Genomic DNA, 14,242 nt, shown 5'->3' with positions numbered 1-14,242 from the left:
ATCTTGACCCTGAACCGCCGGTTTGGGTCGAATTTTCAATTTTTTTAATTCAAATTCATATCCTATATTTTTCAATGTGGAATAATTTCAACTAAATGTAGCTTCACTATTTATATTGTACTACACATGGTAGAGAATCTTACATTTTTAAGTATGAGATAATTTGAACTTAATGCAGGTTCACTATTTATAGTGTACTACACATGGTAGAGAATGTTACATTTTTCAATGTGGGATAATTTCAACTTAATGTAGCTTCACTATTTATAGTGTACTACTCATGGTAGATAATCTTACATTTTTCAATGTGGGATAATTTCAACTTAATGTAGCTTCACTATTTATAGTGTACTACACATTGTAAAGAATCCTACAATATTTTTCAATGTGGAATCACTCATGACTCAACTTAACTTATAAATATTTAACTTATATTCGTGTAATATATAACTTATAACTTATAGATATAAAACTTATAACTTATAAGGTCTAGGGATCAAACCCCACCGCTCCTCCTCCCCCAAATGTCAAAAAAAAAAAACTTATAAATATATAATGTTGTGTTTTTTAAATTTTGCATATATATATACTTAATTTTAATAATTTTGAAATTGCTCAACTTAAAAATCTTAAATAATATAATAACCTACAACTGTTAAAATTTTAATAACTTACAAGTGTTGAAAAACACAACATATATTTATAAGTTATTATATTATTTAAGTTGAGTGATCCCACATTGAAAAATATATGATTCTTTACAATGTGTAGTACACTATAAATAGTGAAGTTACATTAAGTTGAAATTATCCCACATTGAAAAATGTAACATTCTCTACCATGTGTAGTACACTATAAATAGTGAAGCTACATTAAGTTGAAATTATGTCACGACCGATCCTAATTAAGGATAATTAAACCGGGGAAACCGTGACTAATGGAGGGAGATTAGAAGCGGGGTAGAAAGGGGAATAATCAAACAAGAAAGGATCGCAGTATCATTGTTAACAACAGGGATATTTATAATATAACGGAGTTTTAGTCGTATAGATTCAAATAACTAGTAAGTTCGGATAACTCCGACTTATCCAAAATAACATAAAACTTCTGAGTACGCAGCGGAATAAGGTTCTGATTACATGTATGAAGACATGTAACCCTAGAGTTCATTAATACATAATAAGACAAAAGAATCCCGCTCGTCACTTCATCACCATCGGCAGCTTCTCAACCTGCACATTTAGAAATATATGCAGGGCTGAGTACAAAAGTACTCAGTGGGCACATATGCCTACTATGAAATATAACATGCTTCGTAAAGTTGTAAATTGTCATGCCATCATAAACAGTACAGCAAGGGAGTTTTTCGCTAAAAAGGCCCAAGCTTACTAAATTCATTTGTGATTCTTAAAGTTCGTCTGCAGACTAAGTTCTCTTGTAATCTATCATATCTGGAACTGTGTGCCGGAGAGGTGGCCACCTCTCACGGACACTTGACCGGCCAACCCGCTAGATGACTCACGGTCACTGGTGTACACTAGCCCTGGCAGGATAGCTATCAACTGCTCAGGACCCGAATTCGATTTCATAATAACTGGCAAAGCCACATCAGATAGATATCATACCAAACATTGAAACATTTATGGCAAGACAACAGTTGAAATAATTTTCAGTTCAAAGATTTTGCAATGAAATAACTGTTCAAACATAACATTAAACTCATTTGATATATATGAAAGTAACCCACCTGATAGCAAAGCTTTGCTACAGATTAGTGACTCCTTGACGAGCTCTTATTCTTGCGCTCGACCTTTAATCCGAGAAAATAACGTAAGATTTCAAATCGAGGGAAAATTCTCAATTAAATGAGAATGCGTAATTAAACTATGCATGAATCTCGTATGCATGAACTATTATTCTGAGATAATAATCAGGGAATTTCTATTGTTAATCCAGGCTATCGGATTTAAACAAAAGCTAAGTCTCGTCTCATGAAGCCGGATAATTAACAAAAATTAATCCGTTCTCTTCGGGGTGTTCTAATCCGTCAATTAAATAAACCCCGCTCCTCGTAGTCAATAGAAAATAAATAAATACTTCAGCTTATTCGCTTTATAACCTCATAATTAATCGGCTTAATAAATAGGAATAAGTAATGTTATAAGATTAAATAATTAAAAGGCTCAACATAAGGCAACCTAATAATTAAGTAAAAGTGGGCTTGAATAATTAACATGAGAGGCCCAATTGAAATAATTCATCGGCTCAAGTAATTAAATAAATCTTGGCCCAATAAATAATTATTTGATTAGCTGGGCTCAATTAAATAAATCAAAGGAGGCCCAACGTAGATAATATAACAGCCCAATTAAAATAAAATAGATGGGCTTCAATTTAAATAAATTCGGCCCAATGAAATAATGTAATAAAAGCCCATCTGAGTAAAATAAATAAATTCAGAGGCCCAAACAGTAATTAAAATCGGCTCATATAAATAAAATCAGAGGCCCAATCAGAATTAAATAACAAAGGCCCATCTGAATAAATAACAGAAGGCCCAACTGAATAAAAGATATTCTGGGCTCAGATCAATAAAAGTGGCCCAAATGAAATAAAACAGCAACCCATATAAAATAAGGTGCAGTTGGGCTTTAATGAAAGAATCGGCCCAACTAAATAAAATAACAAGGGCCCAAATGAATTACTCTCTCTCTCTCTTTCACTCCCAGATCAGTCGAGCCCCTTTTCTCTCAAATCAGTCGAAAACTCTCTCTCTTTCTCATATCAGTCGAGCTCTCTCTCCCTTCGGTTCTCTCTCTCTCTCGATCCATCTCCAGCCGAGGCGCCCGCCATCGCCGCTCCACAATCCGGCGAGTCAGCTTCTACCTCGCCAAAGTCCGACACCTCCTCCTCTCTTCAATTCCTTCCTCTCAATTTCAGATCTCTCTCTATCTTTTTTTTGGTTCTCGTCGAGAACTCGTCCCCAGCCTACCAAATCCGGCCAGCACGACGTCACCACCTCCATCGTTTCCTCCGGCGGTGACACAACCGCTAGCTGCCTCTCCATCTCCCTCTGCTGGCAACGGCGAGGCGCTGCCGCCATGGTTCTGCCGCCGTCTCACCGTCTGTGGAAGACCGGCGATTCAGCGCCGTTGCCCCATTCACGATGCTGCCGCCGCTGTCACCCGATTTCCGCCGAGCCCCGACGCCGCTGCTGCTACTGGAAGGCCGGCTTCGCCGTGCCGCTGCACTCCAGAATCGGCGAGATTCGCCGCTGAGGTCGGGAGTCTTCTACCCTTCACCGCTCGACGCCGCCGCCTGGAAGCGCCGCCAGCCGCTGTTGTTAACAGCAAGAGTCCGGCAGTCGCCTCTTCCGGAGCCGCCGTCGCCGTGAGTCGCAGAGCTCCGACAGTCCAGTACCACTCATCCTAAAGCTAAGTTCTCTAGTCATTCTTCCTTTTTATCGATTCGAAAACGTGAACTAGACAAGGTGAAATCTTCTTGTTTTGCATAACTCAAATTATGCTCGTTTACTCCTATGTAATCTGTCACTTGTTCATGATCGCATAGTTGGGTGTTTACTAAGTTCAAGATGCTTATAACTTGCTGTTCTAGAGTGCATCAGATTGTGAAACTTATGATCTCTCTACTGTACGACATATCTTCCCTATTTGATGCAGATGAACTGTGATATGTAAGATATGGATGTGAACTGAATTGAATATTAGGATAGCATGATTACCTTGAATGTTTGTGCTTTTGGTTGGCTGCGGTGATGTTGAGTTCAATGAGAAGATAGCTGAAAACAAATCGTGTATTTTGTTTGCTTAACAATGCAGGAGGAACTTAGGAAGAAACTGGAGAGGATCAGGTCAATCTTACCTCTCGAATCTTGCAGTAATTATGACAACTTCCTCAAGCTGTTGATGCGTAAAGAGAGAAGGATTTGGTGGGTGATATAATAAGGAGTGAAGTTGGTGGCTGTAGAGGGAGGAAAGCATGGCTTTTGGTGGTTGAAGAGGTGGGGAATAAAGGATGGTGGCAGCACACTTATTTCTTTCCACTAACCTTAATGATTTTCCTTTATTGCTTTAATGATTTTCCTTTATTGATTCCTTGTCGGCTGATGGTATTAAACAAGGAATGGTGTTGCATTTGATGTGTAGTAATGTGGGATATGGCTGAAGTACAGCTCTTGCCTCTTGGGAATTATAAACTTGTAGTACAGTAACGCGCTTAATGAAATACTAATCTTGAATTCTTACTAATGTAGCGTATATATATATACTCGCACGATATTTGATTTCTTGCTTGCTAGCATCGATGGACTGTAAAATAAATCTAAATTAAATCCGTAGATTTAATTCTCCTCACAAGCCGGAAATAATCCACGACTTAAGTAATTATAAATAATAGAATCGATAGTCTCATCTCGCTTAATTAATTAACGTGACTTTGCTAAGTCAGTTATAACTCTGAAATAATATCATTGACTGCTTTAATAATATGAATTCAGGATCATAAGCTGAATTCATATCAGGATAATAACCGTTTTCATTCACTGATGAACAAAAATAAACACTCATTACTGGATTTAAAATATATAAAAGAGCGGGTCACTACATACTTCCCCTCTTAACAAAAATTTCGTCCCGAAATTTGCATATTTCTTCTAAAACAGTTCGGGGTATTTCTCCTTCATTTTGTCTTCAAGCTCCCACGTGGCTTCCTCTTGTCCGTGGTGTCTCCATAAGACTTTCACTGATGTGATTGCCTTATTCCTGAGTTGTTGTACTTTTCGATCTAGAATGGCCTCTGGTCTCTCTTCATAGCTCAAGTCTGGGCAAATGATCATCTCTTCTTGGTGGATTATGTGCTTTGGATCGAAAACGTATTTTCTGAGTTGTGATACGTGGAAAACATTGTGAACGTTTCCAAAGCTTGGCGGTAACGCCAACCTATAGGCTACTGGGCCTATTCTCTCCAAAATCTCATAAGGTCCTACGAATCGGGGCCTAAGTTTTCCCTTGACACCAAACCTAGTTATCCCCTTGGTAGGAGATACCTTTAGGAAGACCTTGTCTCCTATTTCAAACTGTAATTCGGTTCGGCGTGCATCAGCGTAAGATTTCTGTCTATCTTGCGCCTCCTTTATTCGCCCTCTGATTTGACGGACTATCTCAATCATCTCGCTGACCGTGTCCGGTCCTAGGATTTTTCTCTCACCCACTTCATCCCAGTAAAGTGGTGATCTGCATTTTCTTCCATACAACGCCTCGTAAGGTGCCATGTCAATGGTCGCCTGGTAGCTATTGTTGTAGGCAAACTCAATCAGCGGCAACACTGATTCCCAACTTCCACCTCTGTCTAACACCACTGTTCTCAACATGTCTTCGAGAGTCTGAATTGTCCTCTCCGACTGCCCATCTGTCTGCGGGTGGAAAGCGGTGCTGAAATTTAGCCTCGTGCCTAACTCCTTTTGTAAGCTCATCCAAAATCTAGAAGTAAATTTTGAGTCTCGGTCTGAAGTGATCGACACGGGCACGCCGTGTAAGCGTACAATCTCTCGAACATACAACTGAGCTAGCTTGTCTGACCCGTGTGTGATCGGAATTGGTATAAAATGAGCACACTTTGTGAGTCGATCCACTATTACCCAAATGGCAGTGTTTCCTTTCCTTGTCTTGGGCAAACTGGTCACAAAATCCATTGCTATGTGCTCCTACTTCCATTCTGGGATTTCCAATGGTTGTAGCTTTCCATATGGCCTTTGGTGTAGGGCCTTCACTTGTTGGCAAGCTAAGCATCTCTCTACAAAGGATGCTATGTCTCTTTTCATGCCTTCCCACCAAAAATGCTTCTTTAGATCTTGATACATCTTAGTGCTCCCCGGGTGGGCAGTATAAGGGGTATCGTGAGCTTCGCTCATGATTTTATCCTTAAGTTCATCATCTTGGGGGATGCATATCCTTCCCTCAAAGAGGATAACATTATCTGATGCTTCTTGATAATTCTTGACGCCTTCTTTCCTTACCGCTTCTCGTAGCTTCTCCATTTTCTCATCTTTTCTTTGTCCTTCTACAATCATCTTTCTCAAGCTAGGTATTGTTGCAACAACGCTTGCTATCGTCCCTGGTGGTTTAACCACTTCTATGCTCATTTTTCCAAACTCTTTGATGAGCTCATTCTTTTGGGTGACGAGACATCCCAACCTAGATTGAGTTTTACGGCTCAATGCATCAGCTACTACATTGGCCTTACCCGGGTGGTAGTTAATACCGCAGTCATAATCCTTCACTAGTTCGAGCCATCTCCTTTGTCTCATATTAAGGTCCTTTTGCTCGAAAAAAAATTTCAGGCTTTTATGATCTGTGAATATTTCACACCTAACTCCATATAGGTGGTGCCTCCAAATCTTCAGCGCATGCACCACTGCAGCTAACTCCAGATCATGAGTCGGGTAATTCAGTTCATGTGGCCTAAGCTGTCGTGACGCATATGCTATCACTCTTCCTTCTTGCATCAGCACGCAACCAAGTCCATTTTTGAACGCGTCTGTGTAGATCACGTATTCCTTGTCAGCTGTTGGAACGGCTAACACTGGTGCCATAGTTAACTTTTCCTTGAGTTCTTGGAAGCTCTTCTCGCACTCATCTGTCCAGGAAAATTTTACCCCCTTCCTGAGTAGTTGCGTCATTGGCCTTGCGATTTTGGAAAATCCCTCTATGAACCTCCGGTAGTAACCTGCCAATCCTAAGAAACTTCTTATCTCATTAGGGTTAGTAGGTGGTCTCCATTCGCGCACTGCTTGCACTTTCTCAGGGTCCACTTTAATCCCTTCTGACGACACAATATGGCCTAAAAATGTGACTTCGCTGAGCCAAAACTCGCACTTGCTGAATTTGGCATAAAGGCGCTCCGTCCTCAACGTTTCTAGGACAATTCTCAGATGTTCCTCATGGTCTTTCTCGTTCTTCGAGTAGATCAGGATGTCATCTATGAATACCAAGACAAATTTGTCTAAGTACGGATGGAACACTCGATTCATGAGGTCCATGAACACGGCTGGCGCGTTGGTTAGCCCGAATGGCACAACTACAAATTCGTAGTGGCCATACCTAGTTCGAAACGCCGTCTTAGGTACGTCTTCTAGTCGAATCTTCAGCTGGTGATAACCAGACCGCAAATCAATCTTCGAGAACACGCTTGCTCCCTTGAGCTGGTCGAAGAGGTCATCTATCCTTGGTAAAGGATATTTGTTCTTGAGTGTCACTTTGTTCAGTTCTCTATAGTCTATGCACATTCGCAATGTGCCATCCTTTTTCTTCACGAAAAGTACGGGTGCACCCCAAGGTGATACACTTGGCCTAATGAATCCAAGATCCAAAAGTTCTTGCAGTTGTATCTTGAGTTCTTCCAACTCTTTAGGAGCCATTCGGTATGGTGCCTTCGAAATGGGAGCTGCCCCGAGCTCCAAATCAATGGTAAACTCAATTGGTCTGTCCGGTGGTGGCCCTGGCAGAATCTCTGGAAATACATCTGAAAAGTCCCGTACAATTGCTACATCTTCTATGCTCCTTTCAGTTCCCAGTTCTCCGTGCAAGTATACGAGGTAAGCTGGGTATCCCTTATTCATCATTTTCGTTGCTTGGAGGGCGGAGATGATCATCTTTCTTCTTCCCATACTAATTCCGTGGAAATGTGACGGCTCCCTTCCTGGGGATCGGAATGATATCCGTCTTTCGTTACAAAGGATGGTGGCATAGTTCTCGGCTAGCCAGTCCATTCCTAGGATTATGTCCACATCTCCCATCGGTATAACATACGAGCTGTTCACTACAATCTTGAGTGACCCTATGTTCAGTTCTAGGTTCAAGCACACATGATCTACTGTCGTCATCCCTCCTATAGGTGATGATATACTCAACTCCTGATCAGCTTTTTCCATTTTAAGTTTTAAGGTGTCGACACATGTACTTGAAATGATAGTATGCGATGCGCCCGTATCAAATAGAAGTACAACAGGAGTATTGAGTAGCATGCCCATACCTGCCAGGTTTCCCTAGTTGTTTTCGGGCTGCTTCTGCCTCATAGCATAGGCTCTAGCATGACGAGGCTCTTCATGTTGTTTCTATTGTTGGCGAGCCTGTTGCTGATACGGTTGTTGAGGTTGTGGTTGGTACGGTAGCTGTTGGTGCTGCTGTGGCTGCTGATACTGTGGTTGCTGCCCTGGGTATGGTTGGGACAGAGCTTGGATTGCTCGCAGATGCGGAGCCTGGATAGGTAGGTTCGGCCTTGAACCCGTCCCGTGTTGCTTATTCGGGCACCGGTTTGCATAGTGCCCCTTCTGGTTGCAGATATAGCAACTATCACTGCCGGCCTTACAGATTCCCACATGACTTTTGTTACATTTGGGGCAATGTGGGGCTCTCTGTTGGTTATTTCCCATCTGTTTCGGTGCACTCTGGCCTCCATAGCCCTGTGACTGGAAGACCCGTCCCTGCCATGGCCTCTTCTCGCCTTGGTTCGGTTTACTGTTGTCCCATCTCCTTTTTCCGTTAAAATTCTGATTATGATTTTGATCCTGTGGAGGTGCTGGCGCAGGTACAATTGCAAGTCTTTCTCCAGGCATGGCTGCCTCAATGTCTAACGCTCGGCTGAGCGACTCAGTGTAAGACAATCCTCCGTGGCTTGCCAAAGCCATCCTAATCTCGTGCCTCAGTCCGGCACAAAATTTTTCAGCCATCTTCTCATATGTGTCAACTTGTTCCGGCGCATATCTAGACATATCGCAGAACATCCTGTCGTATTGAGTTACCGACATCTTCCCTTGTTTTAGATTGTAAAATTCAGCCTCCTTTTTCTTGCGGTAGCTCTTGGGTATATACTTGTCATATATACCGGCTTTGAATTGTTCCCAAGTCAGGTTTTCTAACTGCTCTGCTGTCATCGTTTTCATCCTTGCTTCCCACCAGAAATCAGCTGACCCAGTCAACTGAAAGGACATACAAGTCAGACGTTCTTGGTCGGTGCAACGCAGGAAGTTGAAAATGCGTTCAATAGCGCGAACCCAAGTTTCAGCTTCTGCCGGATCTCCTGTCCCGTTGAAGGTAGGTGGGTTCTGTCGTAAGAATAATTCTTCAATCCGTCGTTCTGGCTGAACAGGTGGTTGTACTATTTCAGGTTCTAGTCTTGCTTCTGGGCCTCTCTCATCATTCCGGGGAATCCTTCCCCCTCCTCTCGGACGCCCTCGTTTCGGTGGCATTCTAATGAGTCAAAACACAAGTTGTCAGCGCATTAAAACGCAATAAGGACATACTATCATTTTTATAGTTACTCCTTAACTCATCGAGTTCTGCTCCTGCTAAAACTTAAGCGAACATATAAATAGAACATAACGGAACGACTTGCCACGAAAGACCAATAAGGTCACTATATATTCATGGAAAATTAGTATCAATGAGGACTATGTCATAAGAATAGTTCTTCTATTCTATGTTCTGGTTGTATGGGTGGTGAGGCCATGTTTTGTTCTAGCCCTGGTACTGTAAGTAGAATGGTTCCGAATATCTGAAACTATAAGCTGATAGCTTTAATCATAATATTATAACATTATATACAAAGCATTTTGACCCCTTGTAAGTCTAACTCTGAAGTTCATACATGAATCATGAAGGTTATCCTTAAGCCATAGCTAGTGATAATCGAGGCTAGAAGCGAGTCTCAGCTTATTAGGGATTAGCTAACTGATTACATAAGTCGCACTCATCGCTATAAGCAATATCATACTTAAACTATCATCGAATAAGGCAATAGTCGATTAGGTGCTTCGTCTCGCATGAACAACCTGAATGAAGAACTATGCCTGCATCAGTGATTCGTGCGTGGCACTCCGCTCGCACTGCTTTCATTGGATTCTCTTCCTCTTTCTTAGCTATTCACCATGGCTATAGTGAAATATAACTGAGTTTCTAGCTTCTATTGTTTTTCTCGTAACAGTGATCATGCATTCTTAACGCATCTAAGTTCATTGAGATATCTAATCAATCAATAAAGCATACAACTTGAATGTAAGCATCAGTACATTCATATAAAACGTGAACTTCTCAATGTTTTAAAATCATTACCACCTTCTTTCTTGCTGAGCATGACGATGTGATGAAGTGATGAGCTTTGGTTGACTGACTTATATATATTAGTGATCATACTAGAAAAATGGCTAACTCTAGGGTTCAGAGCAAATGAACTGCTCTGATACCACTCTGTCACGACCGATCCTAATTAAGGATAATTAAACCGGGGAACCGTGACTAATGGAGGGAGATTAGAAGCGGGGTAGAAAGGGGAATAATCAAACAAGAAAGGATCGCAGTATCATTGTTAACAACAGGGATATTTATAATATAACGGAGTTTTAGTCGTATAGACTCAAATAACTAGTAAGTTCGGATAACTCCGACTTATCCAAAATAACATAAAACTTCTGAGTACGCAGCGGAATAAGGTTCTGATTACATGTATGAAGACATGTAACCCTAGAGTTCATTAATACATAATAAGACAAAAGAATCCCGCTCGTCACTTCATCACCATCGGCAGCTTCTCAACCTGCACATTTAGAAATATATGCAGGGCTGAGTACAAAAGTACTCAGTGGGCACATATGCCTACTATGAAATATAACATGCTTCGTAAAGTTGTAAATTGTCATGCCATCATAAACAGTACAGCAAGGGAGTTTTTCGCTAAAAAGGCCCAAGCTTACTAAATTCATTTGTGATTCTTAAAGTTCGTCTGCAGACTAAGTTCTCTTGTAATCTATCATATCTGGAACTGTGTGCCGGAGAGGTGGCCACCTCTCACGGACACTTGATCGGCCAACCCGCTAGATGACTCACGGTCACTGGTGTACACTAGCCCTGGCAGGATAGCTATCAACTGCTCAGGACCCGAATTCGATTTCATAATAACTGGCAAAGCCACATCAGATAGATATCATACCAAACATTGAAACATTTATGGCAAGACAACAGTTGAAATAATTTTCAGTTCAAAGATTTTGCAATGAAATAACTGTTCAAACATAACATTAAACTCATTTGATATATATGAAAGTAACCCACCTGATAGCAAAGCTTTGCTACAGATTAGTGACTCCTTGACGAGCTCTTATTCTTGCGCTCGACCTTTAATCCGAGAAAATAACGTAAGATTTCAAATCGAGGGAAAATTCTCAATTAAATGAGAATGCGTAATTAAACTATGCATGAATCTCGTATGCATGAACTATTATTCTGAGATAATAATCAGGGAATTTCTATTGTTAATCCAGGCTATCGGATTTAAACAAAAGCTAAGTCTCGTCTCATGAAGCCGGATAATTAACAAAAATTAATCCGTTCTCTTCGGGGTGTTCTAATCCGTCAATTAAATAAACCCCGCTCCTCGTAGTCAATAGAAAATAAATAAATACTTCAGCTTATTCGCTTTATAACCTCATAATTAATCGGCTTAATAAATAGGAATAAGTAATGTTATAAGATTAAATAATTAAAAGGCTCAACATAAGGCAACCTAATAATTAAGTAAAAGTGGGCTTGAATAATTAACATGAGAGGCCCAATTGAAATAATTCATCGGCTCAAGTAATTAAATAAATCTTGGCCCAATAAATAATTATTTGATTAGCTGGGCTCAATTAAATAAATCAAAGGAGGCCCAACGTAGATAATATAACAGCCCAATTAAAATAAAATAGATGGGCTTCAATTTAAATAAATTCGGCCCAATGAAATAATGTAATAAAAGCCCATCTGAGTAAAATAAATAAATTCAGAGGCCCAAACAGTAATTAAAATCGGCCCATATAAATAAAATCAGAGGCCCAATCAGAATTAAATAACAAAGGCCCATCTGAATAAATAACAGAAGGCCCAACTGAATAAAAGATATTCTGGGCTCAGATCAATAAAAATGGCCCAAATGAAATAAAACAGCAGCCCATATAAAATAAGGTGCAGTTGGGCTTTAATGAAAGAATCGGCCCAACTAAATAAAATAACAAGGGCCCAAATGAATTACTCTCTCTCTCTCTTTCACTCCCAGATCAGTCGAGCCCCTTTTCTCTCAAATCAGTCGAAAACTCTCTCTCTTTCTCATATCAGTCGAGCTCTCTCTCCCTTCGGTTCTCTCTCTCTCTCGATCCATCTCCAGCCAAGGCGCCCGCCATCGCCGCTCCACAATCCGGCGAGTCAGCTTCTACCTCGCCAAAGTCCGACACCTCCTCCTCTCTTCAATTCCTTCCTCTCAATTTCAGATCTCTCTCTATCTTTTTCTTGGTTCTCGTCGAGAACTCGTCCCCAGCCTACCAAATCCGGCCAGCACGACGTCACCACCTCCATCGTTTCCTCCGGCGGTGACACAACCGCTAGCTGCCTCTCCATCTCCCTCTGCTGGCAACGGCGAGGCGCTGCCGCCATGGTTCTGCCGCTGTCTCACCGTCTGTGGAAGACCGGCGATTCAGCGCCGTTGCCCCATTCACGATGCTGCCGCCGCTGTCACCCGATTTCCGCCGAGCCCCGACGCCGCTGCTGCTACTGGAAGGCCGGCTTCGCCGTGCCGCTGCACTCCAGAATCGGCGAGATTCGCCGCTGAGGTCGGGAGTCTTCTACCCTTCACCGCTCGACGCCGCCGCCAGCCGCTGTTGTTAACAGCAAGAGTCCGGTAGTCGCCTCTTCCGGAGCCGCCGTCGCCGTGAGTCGCAGAGCTCCGACAGTCCAGTACCACTCATCCTAAAGCTAAGTTCTCTAGTCATTCTTCCTTTTTATCGATTCGAAAACGTGAACTAGACAAGGTGAAATCTTCTTGTTTTGCATAACTCAAATTATGCTCGTTTACTCCTATGTAATCTGTCACTTGTTCATGATCGCATAGTTGGGTGTTTACTAAGTTCAAGATGCTTATAACTTGCTGTTCTAGAGTGCATCAGATTGTGAAACTTATGATCTCTCTATTGTACGACATATCTTCCCTATTTGATGCAGATGAACTGTGATATGTAAGATATGGATGTGAACTGAATTGAATATTAGGATAGCATGATTACCTTGAATGTTTGTGCTTTTGGTTGGCTGCGGTGATGTTGAGTTCAATGAGAAGATAGCTGAAAACAAATCGTGTATTTTGTTTGCTTAACAATGCAGGAGGAACTTAGGAAGAAACTGGAGAGGATCAGGTCAATCTTACCTCTCGAATCTTGCAGTAATTATGACAACTTCCTCAAGCTGTTGATGCGTAAAGAGAGAAGGATTTGGTGGGTGATATAATAAGGAGTGAAGTTGGTGGCTGTAGAGGGAGGAAAGCATGGCTTTTGGTGGTTGAAGAGGTGGGGAATAAAGGATGGTGGCAGCACACTTATTTCTTTCCACTAACCTTAATGATTTTCCTTTATTGCTTTAATGATTTTCCTTTATTGATTCCTTGTCGGCTGATGGTATTAAACAAGGAATGGTGTTGCATTTGATGTGTAGTAATGTGGGATATGGCTGAAGTACAGCTCTTGCCTCTTGGGAATTATAAACTTGTAGTACAGTAACGCGCTTAATGAAATACTAATCTTGAATTCTTACTAATGTAGCGTATATATATATACTCGCACGATATTTGATTTCTTGCTTGCTAGCATCGATGGACTGTAAAATAAATCTAAATTAAATCCGTAGATTTAATTCTCCTCACAAGCCGGAAATAATCCACGACTTAAGTAATTATAAATAATAGAATCGATAGTCTCATCTCGCTTAATTAATTAACGTGACTTTGCTAAGTCAGTTATAACTCTGAAATAATATCATTGACTGCTTTAATAATATGAATTCAGGATCATAAGCTGAATTCATATCAGGATAATAACCGTTTTCATTCACTGATGAACAAAAATAAACACTCATTACTGGATTTAAAATATATAAAAGAGCGGGTCACTACAAATTACCCCACATTAAAAAATATAGGATTCTTTACAATGTGTAGTACACACTATAAATAGTGAAGCTACATTAAGTTGAAATTATTCCACATTGAAAAATGTAGGATTCTCTACAATGTGTAGTATACTATAAATAGAGAAGCTACATTTGATTAAAATTAAAATATTATTTAAGTTGAGTAATTTCAAAAAATTTCAGCACTTGTAAAGTAAAAAAATTTGAAATTTCATCATAAATAATTTAACTTCATAAAA

The 14,242-nt window shown here is 40.8% G+C and overlaps 2 long non-coding RNA genes across 2 annotated transcripts; both read right to left on the bottom strand.

Annotated features, from left to right (window-relative positions):
• Positions 1 to 1,069: 1,069 nt before the first annotated feature.
• LOC131013617 (uncharacterized) lies at positions 1,070 to 4,570 on the bottom strand. Its single transcript, XR_009097751.1, has 3 exons — positions 3,743 to 4,570; positions 1,748 to 1,810; positions 1,070 to 1,232 (listed from the first exon to the last, which is right to left on the bottom strand). It is a non-coding gene; the product is annotated as an uncharacterized LOC131013617 (long non-coding RNA).
• Positions 4,571 to 10,377: 5,807 nt separating this feature from the next.
• Positions 10,378 to 13,933, bottom strand: LOC131013616 (uncharacterized). Its single transcript, XR_009097750.1, has 3 exons — positions 13,106 to 13,933; positions 11,124 to 11,186; positions 10,378 to 10,608 (listed from the first exon to the last, which is right to left on the bottom strand). It is a non-coding gene; the product is annotated as an uncharacterized LOC131013616 (long non-coding RNA).
• Between the last annotated feature and the right edge of the window lie 309 nt (positions 13,934 to 14,242).

The sequence above is a fragment of the Salvia miltiorrhiza genome, chromosome 2 (assembly GCF_028751815.1).
Source record: "Salvia miltiorrhiza cultivar Shanhuang (shh) chromosome 2, IMPLAD_Smil_shh, whole genome shotgun sequence".
NCBI lineage: Eukaryota > Viridiplantae > Streptophyta > Magnoliopsida > Lamiales > Lamiaceae > Salvia > Salvia miltiorrhiza.
The sequence above is the reverse complement of the archived record's forward strand: the minus strand, read 5'-3'. Positions and strand labels throughout refer to the sequence as shown.